Here is a 16554-nt window from a genome sequence, read left to right as displayed (position 1 = left end):
CGCCCACTTTTCCACGGTATACCTTGTACTGTTTTTCTAAACAGGACTTTGCGCGGCAAAATCAGGGTCCACGGGTAGGTTATACGCCCAGCTTAAGCGATCAGAAGCAGCCAGACCCTGCAGTAGGAAGCTTTAGAGCGAGTTGTTCCTGGAGGATAGGTGTGTACGGCGTGTAAAGGGTGCCGTTGCTGAGAGAAAGAGAAAGGGAAAGAGGGTTGAATTTGAAAATCCAGAATCCCGGTTCCCGGCGAACCTCTTCCCCCCCCCCCGTGCAGAAACGCCACGTGGTTTATATACACGGCACCTTTTTTGGTCAAAAAATGAGCGAGACTAATCCCGAGGGATTAGGCAACGAAATCCATGGCAAAAACTTGTACGGCTCGGAAAATTGTGTAACAGTAACAACAGAAGCAAAAGAGATACCGAAGGAGCAAAACACGAGAGTCGGAATCCCCCGGGCTACGGCTTTCTATCCTTATGAAAAGCACGAATCGTCTGAACTTGACACGTATGTTTCGTGGATTTACGTTGAGTGCTTGGGAGTTTCTCTATGGATGAATGTGTACCGTTTCGTAACACCTGCACCGCCTAACGAAAATCTCAAATATATCTCCGCGTTCGCTTATTACAGTGACACCCGCATACGTTCATCTGCTTATGACGTATACCCATCCGTTCATATCCATTACCTCGTACAACGTGTTTCGAAAAGTATCCAACTCCCGCGAGTTCGTCGTCGATAAACAGCGCTGAAAAATTCCTCCGCGTTCGATTACGTAATTTTCGACTTCCGTTCTCTGTCATTTTCTGAGCGTAGAATTTCGCTCTCATTTTTTTTTCCCCATCATTGTCATTTGGGCAAAACTAGATTATTTTACCTCCTACCGAGCGGGATAATTTTCCGTATATTTTGGAACACCCCGTACACACGTAAGCGTACGTAAATAGGTTACAATACGGTAAAGAGTGATAATGTTACGGGGCGAAACGGAGCGTACCTTTGGTGTGCACTTTACAATAATACGTATATCTTAACTTCTATATATATCTTATCTTATATAAACTCCCAAGTGACGTAACGGAATTCGAATTTCCAGAAACGGGATATTCGGAAATTCACGATAACCGTCAGTGTGCGACGTTGAAAAAGTTTTTTTTCCTCTTTCCAGAAACAGGGTACAGAGATTCGATTCCACGTTTCTTTCTTTCCGTCATTTTTTACCCTCATTAAACAGAACCAGTTGAAATTAGTTCAAATTTTTTCAACTCGTAGTTTTTTCTTTTCTCTTTGAAAAAACAAGAGTTCAAAAATACGCGATTCTCACGGTCTGGCTGTTCGATCTTTTTTCTCCGGGTACTTTTTTTTTTTTTTAATTATCTTCTACCGTTTTCAATTTTAACTCGCTCCGAAGACAAATATTTGTCGAAAAAAACAAAAAAAAACCAAAAAACCAAAAAGAGAAATAGAAAGAAAAGAGGTACGCATTATCGAAATAAAATCTGAAATTTTTTTCTATCGTCCCTAGAAATTTTTTTTTCCCCTCGAAGCAAATAGAAAAATTGACGTAATTTGAAATCTTTCCAACTACGTGGGCATCGGTGTAATATTTTCTCGAATAAGTAAGTAGAAGGAACGAGAAAAAAAAATAAACGAAACGTTACCTCGCGGAGGTGGATAACGAACAAAACGGGAAAAAAACAAAAAATCAACAACTAAAACAGAGGAGAAAAGGGAATAAATTAGAGTAACGCATCGTCTTTCGCCACCGCCACGTATTATGCACGTACATACGTATCTCTCACGAGGTGTATCTAGTAGCTCGGACTAGGTTAGTTCGAGTTACGTTGGGATAGGTTGGGTACTCCTACGTTAAATTAATGAAACCGCGCGTCTTATATTTTTCAAAGTGTTATTATGGTCTAAGTAAGTAATGTACCAAGTTCAACCGCTTCTCGGTAGGTCGTGGTGCAGGTGTCTGAAAAGTTTTTTCTCACAATCCCTCCTCCCCGCGGCCCGTTTCTATCTTAAATTTTGCTCTCTCTTTTTCTCCCGTTTCTTTTTTTCTTGTTGTTTTTTCTTTTTTTTTTTTATTTTTTCTCAACACCTTTTCCAGTTTTCTCCGTCTCGCTTTCTCTCTCTCTCGGTCTTTTTTCTCCGCTCACCTTACACTCTCGCGCAAGTAATTTCGCTCCCACTCGCACTGATCCCTGTGTGCACTTTCTCGCGGCGAGCTTTCGCACGTCGTATTATAACAAGCCGCACATCTATACAGGTGGTAGGGGCGAGTAGATGGGTAGGTAGGCCGGTGTACACAACGTGCGCATACGTGGATGTCGTCGTCATCATCATCATCATCGTCGTCGTCGTCGTCGTCGTACGCTTGTACGTACACAACCGCCGAACTCGACCACCCCCTTTTACCCCGCTGCCATTATTTTTTTTTTTTTCTCTCTTCTCTCTCTCTCCTCACACCACGCCGCCCTTGCGTACCACCTTATGTACCCGTATACCGCGTGGCAGATGACATTTTTTAGTACGATCCTTTTTCTTCCCAGCTACCTCATTTCCCTAACCCCACACCCTTGGCGGCCACCCTTTCCAGTTTCCTTATTTCTCTTCTCTTCTCTCAGCTCATATGGTACGCGTTACATATATATAGAGGTTTTGCTTTGCGTTTGCTGTACTAAAATACACCCCATATCACCCCTTTTCTTTTTTTCTTCTCCCTCTCCCTCCCTCTCTCTCTCTCTCTCTCTCCATCTCGGTATCCCTTCGCGACTCCCCCATTTTCGTAGAAACGTGAATCCGTGTGTGGGATCTATTTGTCGCGCGTGTAGGTACATGTGCGCGATTTCGTGCGAGCATTGCGTATACGTACGTACGTAACGTTGATATTTTTCGTTACACGGGTATGCGATATACTTGGGTATAAGGTGTACGCGTCGTGCGTCGTCGGGTTCGTACCGTTCGTGTCGCAAACGGAGAACCGTCCCCTTTTCCGACCCCTAAAAACTCATGAGACGAGCTTCGCCGAGCTTCGCCTACCTCACGTCGCCCACTTCTTATCCTCGTACACACATACCGCTTGTGATATAGAGCAAAAAAAAACAAAAAAAAAAAGTAGTAGTAGCGGGGAGCTCGCGAGGTACGCGACTAATGGGCCGACTGAAGGTGATTTTTTTAACACGACGCGTATGTAATGTAGCTATGTATGTATATATGTATATACATACGATACGCCCGTGTATAAAGATTACATATTGCCACCCCCGTGTATCTATGGGTATAACGAGAACTGGGCGCTGTAATATTCAGATACCTTATAACGCCGCGCGGCAATAGCATAATTTTGTTTTATCTCCAGAACAAATATTTTACCGCGATGATTGATTGAGATTTTTTTTTTTTTCTGTTTTTTTTTTTGTTCTCTCTGTCGTTTTTACAGGTGGTGTACGGGTAGAACGCGTGTTTGAAAAACCTCGTATATGTCAATGAATAATAGATTCCGTTATCCCGCGAGCAAGGTTTTTTTCAAAAATCCATTTTCCAAACGTTTGTTTCATCGTCGATGTATTTTTTGGTTTTTCGAAATTTCGATAAAGGCATTGTTTTTCCAGTTTTTTTTTTTTTTTTTTTCCCCAATCGTATCAATCCTTGCAAACTCATTGTAAACCTAGGTGAAAATCTGTTGCCTTCACAATGCTTCGTGAGTTTTATTCACAGCGTTTGATTTTTCTTTTTTTTTTTTTTTGTTTCTCTGGGTCTTCTTGTTTAGGTGAGATCCCGATTTATTCTATCCGATTGAAACGATCGATCGTGAATCGCGACCGGCATTGGAAAATGCGCGTGTCGACTATAAGCGGTGATAAAATCACCCAAATTCACTTACTTTCGAACATCGTGAACTTCGTTTATTGCGTTTTCTCTTGCTTTCTGTGTTTTTTTTTTTGTTTTTTGTTTTTTTTTTATTTTCATTCACCGTAAATCGATCGATAAAAATATCGCGTTACCCAGGATCGTAATTTGTATCGTCCCATTAGGGTTACGACGTATCGAACATACAACTCGGCGTTACAACCGTACCTACGTACCTGGAACGCGGACATTTCGGTAATGGAACTTGAAAGCCACCCCCTAAATCGAGTTTCTCGTATTTCTCGGCATTCGTCGTCGCGTCAGCTCAATATTAATATACCTCTTCCTTTTATCTCGTCCAATAAAGATCCGGCGTAGTGTCGAACTCCCTGAAATTTTACGTAAGCCACTCCCTCCTATGCACGTCGTACATCGAAACGCGCTCGTTTTCGTAATAATCCGCCGCGTTCGAACGTCATCTTGACGCATCTACGTACGAGTAATTTTCATCCGTCCGAACGTCCGACGAGCGACTCTGATCCTCTTACTATTAAACAATAGTGGGCGGCGTCTGCGGATTGGCGTGTTGGCATCACGTAATATCGTGGGTAGCTCGCGGTCGGCCAATAAAAGCTATTTTAATTCTCACGGCTTAAAATTACTCGTACGATCGAGGCGACGTTACTGATCGCGAAATTTATGACGGCTGTACAGCTGGAGTCGATGGATTTTTTTTTTTTTTTTTAATATTTTTTCAAAGTGCGCTAATCGGAATTTGAGAGAAAAGCGGAGCTCAATTTCGGGCTGGATCTGCACCATCCGCGATCGTTTTCCGCCCTCGCAGCGACACCGTCGTCGTAGTTGAAAGAAGTCGAAGTCTCCCTTCGTACGAACAGGTGTAAAAACAGAAAAAAAAAAAACAAAAAAAAACATAACAAAAACATTCAATAATAAAACAAATGAGATGGGCGAAAAGTAGGTATTAAAAAAGAGAAAACAAAGGAGAAAGAAATCGTTATCACTTTTAATTGGAAAATATTGCCATAATTTTGGTACCCTAACAAAGGGGCGGGGATCCTACAGGGTGGGATCGGAGGCTTTCTCGGGGCCGAGATTATACGGAAATAATATTTTGATAAAGTTTCTTCGTCCTAAATACGAACCTACTTATAAACCTAACGCGATAAAGTATTATTTTCCCTTGAATTTTATGTAGTGCGGGTATAACTCTTAATTAAGCTTTGCGAGGGGCGCGCCGAGGGAAGGTGGCAAACTAATTTATTCCAAAATTAATTTTCGAAACGATTTTTCTCCTACGTTCTTCTTCATTTTCTCGATCTACTCGATCACGACGCTCAACCCTGTGCTGTTTACTCCCAAGATTGATTGTTGAAATGAGAAAGAAAAAAAATTATCATTTTCGGTCCCGAAATTGAGGCGGCACGGTGCGACACCGTCTTCTTGTTTTTTTCACGTCGAATCCCGAAATATTTATATCGATGTCTGCACTGATTGGTGTAATTGCCGTTGAACCGACTAGGAAATTATCACAATTAAATTAATTTAAATAATGGATTCGATAAGCAAAGTTCAACGACTCTTCTACTAATTACTCTGTAATTGATCCGATCGATTCGATTGAAAATTATCATCTGCCGGGCGCGTTTTAGGGGATCGGAATTCCTCCCTCCTACTCCTGCAAAATTGTGAACAACTTTCGGGATATAATTAATTGTACGTAAGTCAAGTTTGCCGGCTGTACATGTGCGAACATACCGGCCCATCCGGAGAACTGACGCGGCGGTGACTGACGTCATTTTATTATTCTATTTTGTTTGGCCCCACTTCCAAATTCGCGTAACCTTTCGCCGCAGGTAAACTTTTCGGAAAAATTTAGGAGGGAGGCAAAAAGGAATCTTTTTTTCCAAATTCGTAGTATGTCGTCGTCGTATACTTTTTACACCTCTCGCCACGATCATTTTTGGAGTTTCAAAGAAAAAATTGTTTCAAAATTAAAATTGGAATTAAAAAAAATAAAAGAGATCAAGAGAAACAAGTTTACACAGAGTACCAAAACTGTGCGGGTGCTCCGCAGTTCCTACGCTGCTTCCCACCCTTCGATATGAAGAAGATGGAAAACGAGAGCGAAAACGGTAAATTCATAGAGTGTAACAAAAAGACAATTGAAAGAAAAACGAAGGAGAAAAGGTTCTCATATCAAAAAAAATTAAAAACGGAAATAATAGAGGGGATGTAATATCTCGCGCAAAACAATCTCGTGCAGATAGTTTGCTGTGCATCGCAGCATGTCAGCTCGAGGGGAAGGGTAAAGGGTTGGAAAAATAGCTACGAGGGAGAGAGGAGGGATAAAATTTAGTCCGTTTAATATAAGGCAGAAATTGTGTTTCGCGTTAAATAGAAAATTGGCAATATTTTTGCCGCTGAGATAATTAGCTGATATGATCTAGAGAGATAACGACCACGGTACGCAGTATACGTATACCACACCCACGTAGCTTTACACGGATGGGTTTTCTCTATCCACATCGCTGCTGATGCTGATGCTGAAACAAAAGAATGTTAAGCACTTCATTCTACCTGCTGGTGGTGGTGCTGCTGCTGCCGTGCTCCTTCTCTTCTTCTATTTGTATTATATACTCTCATCTGCTCAGAGCCGTTCTTCTATTAAAGTCACTATTTTTTTCCTCCATTTTTTTTTTTTTTTTTTTTTGAGAGGCTTTGTCGCTATCTAACTAATACTACTTCCTTTTTTTTTTTTTATCTTGTCCTCGGGCTTGCTGTGCCTTTTCATCCCTTTCTCTTTTTGTTTTCTTATTTATTTATTTAATTTTTTTTTTCTCCTCGTTCCGTTTCCCTTTCCTAATTTTGTGTTAACAGTGCAGGTGTCGAGACGAACAAGGAAAAACAGATTCGTAATTAAACTATAGCAGTTCCTTCTTTTTTCTTTTTATCATCCCTTTTTTTTTCTTCTCTTATTTTTCTTCCCTCTTCTCAGACTTCCCCCGTACAGCCGCCGATACTATGACCCCTATAATTTTCTCTGATCCCGCTGAATTTCCCGACAAATGAACGAATTAGCAATAAAAGCCAGCCATAGCAAACCCATGTAACCGCGAACCACCCCCTCACTTTTACCTCACTTTTATTTCATTCTCACTCTTATTTTTATTTCATCCTTCCTCCTCCTCCGAACACACTTCGTGTGCCTTCGGTTAATAAACAGCTAAAAACTATCGGTCTCCGAACTCGACAATTTGAATCGCTTCTTCGTCAGAAGATGAAATCCCGTCTTTAGTCTTTTTCTAATTTTTTTTTTTTTTTTTTTTCATACAGATAGCGTTGAAAATTGGGAGAGAGAAAACGATCCAACCACCTTGACAGCGTGAGGAATATTTTGTAGTTTTTTAAAACTTTTTCTTTGGGTATGGAGAATAAAAATGATCGATTCTCAAAGCCCCACTTTGTTCGACACTCGGCTTCCGAATGATTCTCGATCCCGAAGTGCTACATCCTGTCTTCCTGTTTAACGCGTGAAAGGCTGAGCTTGCGGGTGAGCTTTATACAGAGACGCGCGGTGGTTCGTCGAATTACCGAAAGCAGCTCTCCCCTTTGACTCCAAATTACTTTATCTCCTTTCGCGTCGCCACCGACTTTTCTCTCCTCCCTTTTCTTCCCACTTATCCCTCAGCCTCACCCCGAACATTTCACTGTACCGTGTATAGGTATATATAATCTACTGCAACGACAAGGAATCACCCTCTACTCAGGATTTTTGTACAACCCTAATAGGAATTGAATTAATTACTTTTCCATTTGATAATCCGTCGTTCGAGAGAGAGAGAGAAGAAAATAACAAAAAAAAAAAACGAAAAAAAACGAAAAAAAAAAATACGAACAAAGCAGAGACGAAAACCAAAGAAAAAAGAAGAACTTCTATAACCTTTTTGATGTACTCGTACGTTCGGTACGAATGCAGCTTTATCTGGCTTCCGGGATTATGTCCATATACATATATTTATTTCATATGAAATCTATGTGTACATGGTCATCTACAGTATACCCTTAAAGGTATTTAGTTCTCGCAGTTTCGTTGGAGTTAAAGCCGGACAATATATTTTATATATTCCATTCGATGTATCGTAAGACCGTACAGGGTCGTTCTACCGGTGCAAATTTTACTTGGCGGTCACGTGTACGTACGTAAGTACGTACGACCTATACGTATGTCCGATAAAGGGATGCAAACTGATTGTGAGCCAAAAATAAAGATAACGATAACAATGATAGAATAGAAACAAAACGAGGAGAAAGAAAAAAAAAAAAAAAAAGGAGAAAAGTGACAAAAGAGAACAAAAAATGATGAATGAAAAAAGAAAAATAGAAAGTGTCTTGAAAAATTGGCTGTCAACCGGTAGAGTAAAGGATGCGTTTAAAATCCTCCGTGACAAGGTGAAATTTATGAATCTTGCAAAGGACTATATATGTATTTATTACCTTATATACGTATGCCCCTATGTACATCTGAGGATGGTGTTGCATGTACATATTTAATATATTACATATACCCAAATACATATACATATATATAAATATATATATATATACATACATGTGCGTAGACGCGAATTAATTTTACAATTACACGCAATGTATGGCACACGTGTTTGTTGTCCGGAGGATAGAAAAGTTCGAAATGAAAAGGAGGTAGAGAAAAAGAGACGAATTGTGGACGAGGATATTCAAAGAATTCGAATAAAGCTAATTAACGGAAGAAAGGGGCTGAGAGGTAGACGATATCGCGAAAAGAAACTCTCCAGCGACTCGAACCGCGAATTATGAGCTCCCTCGCGAGCCCCGACTCGCGGAGAAACAAAGAGGGACGACGGATCGAGAGGAGCGACGGTGAAGAATATGTAGAACGATGATCGGATCAGGTTCGTTGCACCAATTGTGGATATGTTATCGCCGCTACGCGCGGCGTCGTCGCGCATACCCGCCGACGTATAGTCAGTCGTTTCTGTCCAAACCCCGACTCGTGAGTTCGCCGCCCCTGCGCTTAGGGGTTGAAACTGTCGCGTTTAGTCCGCCGCCGACCGTCTTCTGCAAGAGGACGCGATAACACGACGCGCGCGCGCGCTTTCACGGTTATCTCTTCTGACTTTTTCAAAACATTTTCTAACGCAGGAAACGATAACACACACCCACCCCTTCCCCCTGCCTTCGACGTTGAACTTGCAACGAAATTCCATTTCGTATGAACGGAAGGGAAATTTATGAATAAAATTTCATCGGGTGCGCAATCTCAAAAATTTTATAATTAAAACCTCCCCCCCCCCTAAATTCTTCTTCAACTCGCACCGCAAAATACTGTTACATTTATGATATCTGTTCGTTTTATTTTTGCTTTACTCGCAGCAAAAAGTTGAAACAAATGAAATCCGAGTTTTTCTTATCATTTCATTAGCTTCTTTCTCTTGCAATTTGAACATTGTGAGATATTTCTTTCCAACGCACAGAGAGAAGAAAGTCAAAATTAACAGACACCAAAATTCTTGTACACTCTTCGAATCTAAGAGAAACCCGAAGGACAACAACGTGTGGGGTGAAGTGTTGAACCTTGTGCGCGTGTGTTTCTTGTGACTTTGTAAACGTTGAGAGAAATTTTTTCTTCCAAATTATTCGAATGGAATAAGAACTGTAAAAAAAAAAAAAAACTGAAGTTGCTAGTCGTTGCAAAAAAGACTGAACAATTTTTCGCGCACGGAGAACAGATTAGAAAACCGAAGGAAAATTCCGCGTCGATTGCTTCCTTTTTCCGTTTTTCTTCAGTCGTCTAGTTGAATCAGATTTTGATTTTTTCTACGTGAAGAAAAATTCGTTTCAACTGAATAAACCTCATCGATACGTACAATAATTGTCATGGATCATTGGCGATGTTAGAAAAAATTTGGTGAAACAATTTAATTGAAACGTTAATTTCAGCAACGGAACAACCGTACGTAATAAGTCGATCGATCGATGGGTAAATTCGCGTAGTGGAAGAGAAAAAAACATCGACTCAAATCATTGTCGAATAAATGTCAAGAGGACTTTTCACGCGATGAAGTGCAGACAAGAGAGTAGAAAAGTATATTCATGAAAAAAGTTTGCTTTTGCAATAAAAGCACGTGTCGAGTTTAAACTGATATTTTTTTCCGTACCGTAGCACCAATAAATACAACAATAATAATAATATCAATAATAATCATCAAAGCGATAGCGAGATAACAATAATTAAAATATATAATATGTACTAATCGATGCTCAGTGTTTGTGATAAAATTAGGGGATGGTTAGGCGCAAACGTAGGTACGTTTAGAATTTATGATTGTAATACACGTTCGATCTTATCATAATTTGTGCGGTGGATGTGCCCGATCGTTGTTCCATCGATCAATCCGTTTTTGTTTTAATTCATTCCGTTTTGCGTCCGATGCCCTTGAAATCGGGTTTCCATGTAGTCGGGTGCGTGTCGGCAGTTGGGTCGTCCCGATGGAATTTCACGTATATCAATTAAAAGTTGGATTAAAACCTATCCATAGATGCCAGATGGGTTTATAAACGTATTTCCATTTATCCATTTGTACGAAATGTACGCACAGAGGCGTTCAATTTTGAATTGTAATGACTATTATATGCTTCGAGTTAATCGAAAACTAACCTTTTGACGTACGCTAAATTGGTTCGCAGGGAAGAAAAAAAACAAACATTTTTTTCACTTTTTTTTTTTTTTTTTTCGGTGGGACGCGTCAAAATTGATGACATCGTGATTGGTTTTCCCGTTCGAATCTAAGGATATTTCCGGGAAAATTCCTATGGAGAAAGCAAATTTTTTTATTCCCCTTTATGGAAAGCGATTATTTTTCGTTGAACGATCTAAAAGGTAACTTTCCAGCTGATCTCGTGCCAAGTTTGAGCATATGCGACACTCGGCCTCTTCGAGAATATACGTGCATTTGATCGAGTAAAAAATTGAAAAAAAAAAAAAAAATTTCAAAACGGATTACATGTCGGGTGAAAGCGAAAGAAACAATTTTTTAATCGTCGTTTGAAAGTAATCGATTGAAAAATTAACTTCAAAGTTTGCAAAAAAAAAAAAAAAAATTCAGCCGGAAATATTTCAACAATTTTCCGTTCGATCGTAGGTGAAATTCGAAATGGCACAACCGCTGTGTAAAAAAGTGAGGAAAAAAATAGACAGCCGAAAGAAAAACGAGAGAAAGAGACGGGGAGAAATTCCCTAGAAATGCGAATCGAAGAATAGAATTTATCGGTTAGACTGCAGCAGAGAGGAAACGACTGCAGAGGGAAGTTTGTTTATTTATTTATTTATTTTTCCGCGCAATATTGGGCGGTGAAAATTTGTTGCTGAAAGACAATACATAACGTTGAAGTACATGGGGGCACCTACGGAGCGCGTACATATGTATCCCCGACACAAGCTGCAGAATCGTACGCCTAGAGTAACTCGGATGCTTGTTATACACAATTCTTGTCGAAAGTGGATATCGTTATAACTTCGACATTCCACTTCGCGACAGTAGGGATGATACCCACCTCCGCCCCCGTTTGTCCATATCTCTTTCTCTCTCGCTCGGGAGACGACTGATCATATTCGTCGAGACTACCTGTACTCCAAAGGAGAGAGACTGAAAGAGACGCGGCAAAAAAAGGAGAAATAATTTTCATCCCCATCAACTCCCGAGTCAGAAATGGAAAAACCGAAGACCCAAAAATAAAAAATACCAACGACAGACGCGGCTGGAGCTGTCCTGTTTTTTTTTTCTCTCCTAATTACCTCGAGATATGATTTTTGAAAATTTTTCATCAGGCAAACGTGAGTTCCCTGACCAGACATGGATGCGCCGCGTGCATTCGTATACGGAGTAAATCACGTGGAGTTTTTTCGTTAGACGAAAAAACAATTTCAATCTTTTACCCGGATTGCGAAGTACGTGAAATTTGTAAAACAAATGGTAGAGAAACAGAGAAACAAAAAAAAAAATAACGGAAATTTAGAATCGTTCATCGAAATCTGTTTGTCGGTACGATTCCTCAATATCCACCACGTAGACAGCTTTCGAACTTTCAATCCAATTTCGCAGTTTTTTCTACAGTCGTCCGTAGTTACACAGTAACCGGTTGCACTGGGAACTCTGCACTATATTTTTGCTGCGGTTGCCGCCGGTGTCCAGTAACAGAAACTGGAAAAAAAAAATAAAAATTTCGTAATAAAAAGAAAAAAACATTGTTAAAAAAGTAAAAAGGAAAACCAAAAAAACAGCAACAACGACGAAGTTGAAACGTTCCACTGCAGTAAAGTTGCGCTACACACTAATTAAAAATAACGATCACGCTAATTGTTTACAACCAACCTCCCTTTGCCATAAATATATTGCCTGATGGAGTTATACTAGAAAGCTACTTCTGCTTTTCGCTGTTCTCACGCCTCTCTTTTTCTCTCGTTTTTTCGCCAAAGTACGGGTTTTTTTCTTTTCCTCTAGTTTTATACTCGTTTTCCACTCGCAATTTTAGATTTTTTTTTCAATCGCTTTCCGTTCCGTGGACAATCCGGTATCGGCTCGACCTTCCCAGTAATGTTAGTCGAATCTGGGGTGTCCCATATTTTAATTACACCATTATTCCGCGGACTCGGAAGATTATATGGGACTGGCAGAGTTCGGTGGTGGAAAAAAACTTGCGGGGTTGACGATTTCTTTCTTTCTTTTTTTTTTTTTTTTTAATCTTTATTCCAAGTAACACAATTTCTGAGAGTAAGGGAAGTGGCGGAGCGTAGGATATTGTTGCATCTCTTATCCAAACCTGACCTGAGAAACACTTCTTCTACTATATTATTCTCCGGTACGTGAACGCGAGCGTGTCGGGTATTCTCAATTTCTTATACCTATATGAATTGCTTGGCGGAAAAGATTGCCTTTTTCATACGCCGATATAAATCATGTTTGGCTTTAGTTTTGGATCGCTAAATCTAACCAATCTTAACCCATCCCCGATATCTTCGCTCTTGTTTCATTTTTTACTTATCATTATTTTTTCTTTTAACCTGTTCCTTACCGGTTTTTCGTTCAGCCATTTTTTAAATAGTCACATTTCACTCCTACCTCCCGTTCTACTTCTCGTCTCACTCTCGTAATCATCCCTCCGAAGAGTGGGGGCGAAGAAATTTTCGAAATATTGTATTATTCAATTTTTCTCGTCTCCTCGGCCGTCCCGACTTAGGAATCTAGAAACTGAAAAATTGAAAGAAAAATAAAAGGAGATTTTAAATTATTCCGCTGTTTTTTCACGTCGCTTTCTCTAAAATTCTGTAGATATCACGGTTCGAGGGGAAAATATCCTTCTTCGTCGCCTCCGGGCACCCCGGGCACTTCCTTCTTTGAACCCATCACTTGTACACGTGCTTCTGTATATATATATATATATATATATTTAAAATGTATGTGTACATATGTACCTATGTACATTAGCTTTTGGAACGCCCCGGCATCAGCGGTAGCGAGTAGGCTTATCCGTACGAAAAATTATACGAGTTAAATTAAATAAAGTTGTTTGTATTTGATACATAGGTATGTATATATATATATATGTTTAATATATAACCCTGCAAGTTCTTGATGACCTTCTACTACTCCCTCAATGCTCGGAAAAACCTTGCGTAAATTAACATTCAAAATTAAACCAGCTGCAAATATAACACCGAATATTAAAATTAAGACGAAAGACGAAAGATATGAAATTATAAGGTCAGGTCGGTGGGTCGTATTAAGGATTATTCTAAATATCATCCGAAATAGAAAAAGAGGAAGAAGAAGAAGAAGAAGAAGAAGATGATGAAAATGAAAATGAAAACACTCGCCAACTTTTCTCTCCCGGGTAACGTTTCACTGCGGTCTCTTCTCCGTTCCGTCCCTAATAATTTTCTCTAACCACCCCCTCAGGCTTAAACAATTAATTCTGCAAACAAAATGTGCCTAAGTAAATTTGTATTTATCTTATATGAAATATATAGGTTACGCATCGCCGCAAACTCGCGTCACCTACACGTGTATAGCTACCTACACATATCTACCCCTTTCTTATTTATTCAAATCTTATATCCATTACATCAACGTGAGCTTTTCCACACGCCGACTCGACAAATTTTCCGAACTAACTTCACCCCCGGTTTCCAACGATTTTAATTTTCACACCCCTCCAACATTTGCACCGATAAATTCAGAAAATCATAAACTCAAATCGGCGTTACCGCCGCCGCTCCGCGGGCGCCAATTAATCGTCTTCTTACGGGGATCGGTGTGAATAAATTTTCGGATCACAGATAGGTATACCGACAACACCCTAGCGCCAAAGTTCGTTCGTATAATCTGCACGGTTTGCTCCTATGTAAATTCTTCTTTCAATTCCCCTCTTACATATCGCACGTCTGTATACCTATACGCGTACGGTCATCGCGAACTCGCCTAGTTTTGCAGAGCAATGAGTAGCAGCAGGTAGCACATGACCGTCGCGTCGACGGGACGGGGGGCTGTGCAGCTCCACCGTTCGTTGGAATGAAGCAATAACCTCCGTTAATTTGCGAATCGAATCGTAAATCTGCAACCGACGCCTGCAGCGGGTCATCCCCCTCCATCCCCTCCTACCCCTCGCCATCTCCCCCTATCCCCCTATCCCCCCCCCCCCAAAACTACCGGCGCCCCATCACCTACGCGGGCACAGATATAACCCGCGGGCGCGCTACACCCCGTAAGATATAGGTATACATACAAATAACACAGCCGCACGTATACACTTATCAGGTATAGGGGTTGGATACCCATGGGTGGATATGTATGTGTGTTATATATATATATATATATATATATATATATATGTTATATGGAAATCCATTTGCCAGATTGGATTAAACAATTGTGCCAAACAGTTTTACAACAAAATTTCCAAATTCAACCAACGTTCCGTGACTTTTACGGTGATTATACCAACTCTGCCGCTGCTACCTACCGCCACTACTACCACTACCCTATACGTCCCTGCGGTGAAACGATTCGGGTAATTACTGTAATATACGTGCACGCGTATGTATGTTCCGTGTATTCATAATAGGCGTGGTAAACTATACCAATAATTTCTATTGGACGAGGGAAGGGGTGGAGAAGGGATACGGAAACTTGAAAAAAACATACGTATATTCGGGTCGCCCAAGCTCTACTCGGATCGGAAAGTCGAGTGAAAAAGGGAAGAAATGAAAAATAAATTTTCATCTCCATAACTGAAATATATCGCGCGCGTTTTCCACCGTTGAAAAATAAAGGAAAAAACAAAAAAAAAACTACATGGTATAAATAATAGTGGAACGAAAAACAAACGAGCCAAATCAACTGTAACGATAACGATGAAGCGAAGGAGTTTTTTATTACTCAGTTTAGTTTTTATCATTATTTTCGTTATTTCGTTCCATTTGACGGGTATTACTCCAAATATTCGAATTGATTTTTGGCAAATTTTTGGGTTACAATGACGAACAGGTAACCCGTCTGTAGGTACGAAGGTATATCCCTCTATATACAAATAAAAAAATCTCGTACCAAAAACGCGCGGTTTGTTGTGGGGCGTCACCTCTGCTCAGCCCGCAAGGTGACGTCTCACAACAAAGCGCTACGCTGCTGGCTACCTGACTCCAGCAAAGCCCGGGCTCGCTGGTGAATTGAGGAATTCGAGTATTTCGACCCGTGCATGGACTGCGACGAATCAAAGTGGGTCTACGAATAAAACCAAGAGAAAATTCGATTTTTGAGCAAAAAATAAATCATTGTTTTGATTGGGTTTAATACGCTTTTCTTACGTACTTTGATCTCAGCAATCCGAATCTGGAAGAAATATTGATCTATCTCTGAAATTTATCGAGTTATCGTCAATTTTCAGCTTTTTGGGGTCAAAAATAAAACATTTATTTTTTGTTCTATCTTCACGTTATTTGCGCTCAGGAATCCGAATCCGAAAGAAAAATCGATCTATCTGCAAAAATGACCGAGTTATCCTCATTTGTTCGCATTTTTTGGCATAAATTTGAGGATATCTCGGAGGGAAAAAATCGTAGCTCTATTTGGACAACGGATTCGTGTTCCTGGGGTCAAAATACATAAGAAAAGTGCCATACGATCGATTTTAAAAAATAAAAAATTTTTGCCAAAATTTGAGATTTTTCCAAGGGGTACCCCTTACGATTTTTTCAAATTTTGGCCAAAAATTTTTATTTTTTTAAATCGATCGTATGGCACTTTTCTCATGTATTTTGACCCCAGGAACACGAATCCGTTGTCCAAATTGAGCTGCGATTTTTTCCCTCTGAGATATCTTCAAATTTATGCCCAAAAATGTGAAAAAATGGGGATAACTCGGTCATCTCTGCAGATAAATCAATTTTTCTTCCGGATTCGGGTTTCTGAGCTCAAATTACATTGAGATAGACTTAAAATAAATTTTTTATTTCTGACCCCCAAAAGCTGAAAATTGGCAATAACTCGGTCAATTTTAGAGATAGTTCAATTCTTCTTCCAGATTTGGATTCCTGAGGCCAAAATTCTTTAGAAAAGCATATTAAACCCAATAAAAACAAT

At 40.0% G+C, this 16554-nt stretch overlaps 1 protein-coding gene across 4 annotated transcripts in view; it reads left to right on the top strand.

The window, feature by feature from the left end:
• The first annotated feature begins 8842 nt into the window (after positions 1–8842).
• The window catches only part of LOC105691085 (lachesin-like), a 123611-nt gene continuing 115899 nt past the window's right edge, over positions 8843–16554 (top strand). For 2 of the 4 annotated variants that reach the window (XR_007279243.1, XM_048657905.1), the window contains exon 1: positions 8863–10225. The gene's annotated coding sequence lies outside the window, so the exon portion shown is untranslated. Of the gene's footprint in view, positions 10226–16554 lie in introns of all 4 variants that reach the window. The other 2 variants (XM_048657907.1, XM_048657906.1) reach the window with 2 other exon arrangements.

Source organism: Athalia rosae, chromosome 7 (assembly GCF_917208135.1).
Source record: "Athalia rosae chromosome 7, iyAthRosa1.1, whole genome shotgun sequence".
Lineage (NCBI taxonomy): Eukaryota > Metazoa > Arthropoda > Insecta > Hymenoptera > Athaliidae > Athalia > Athalia rosae.
This window is presented reverse-complemented; position numbering and strand designations above follow the sequence as displayed.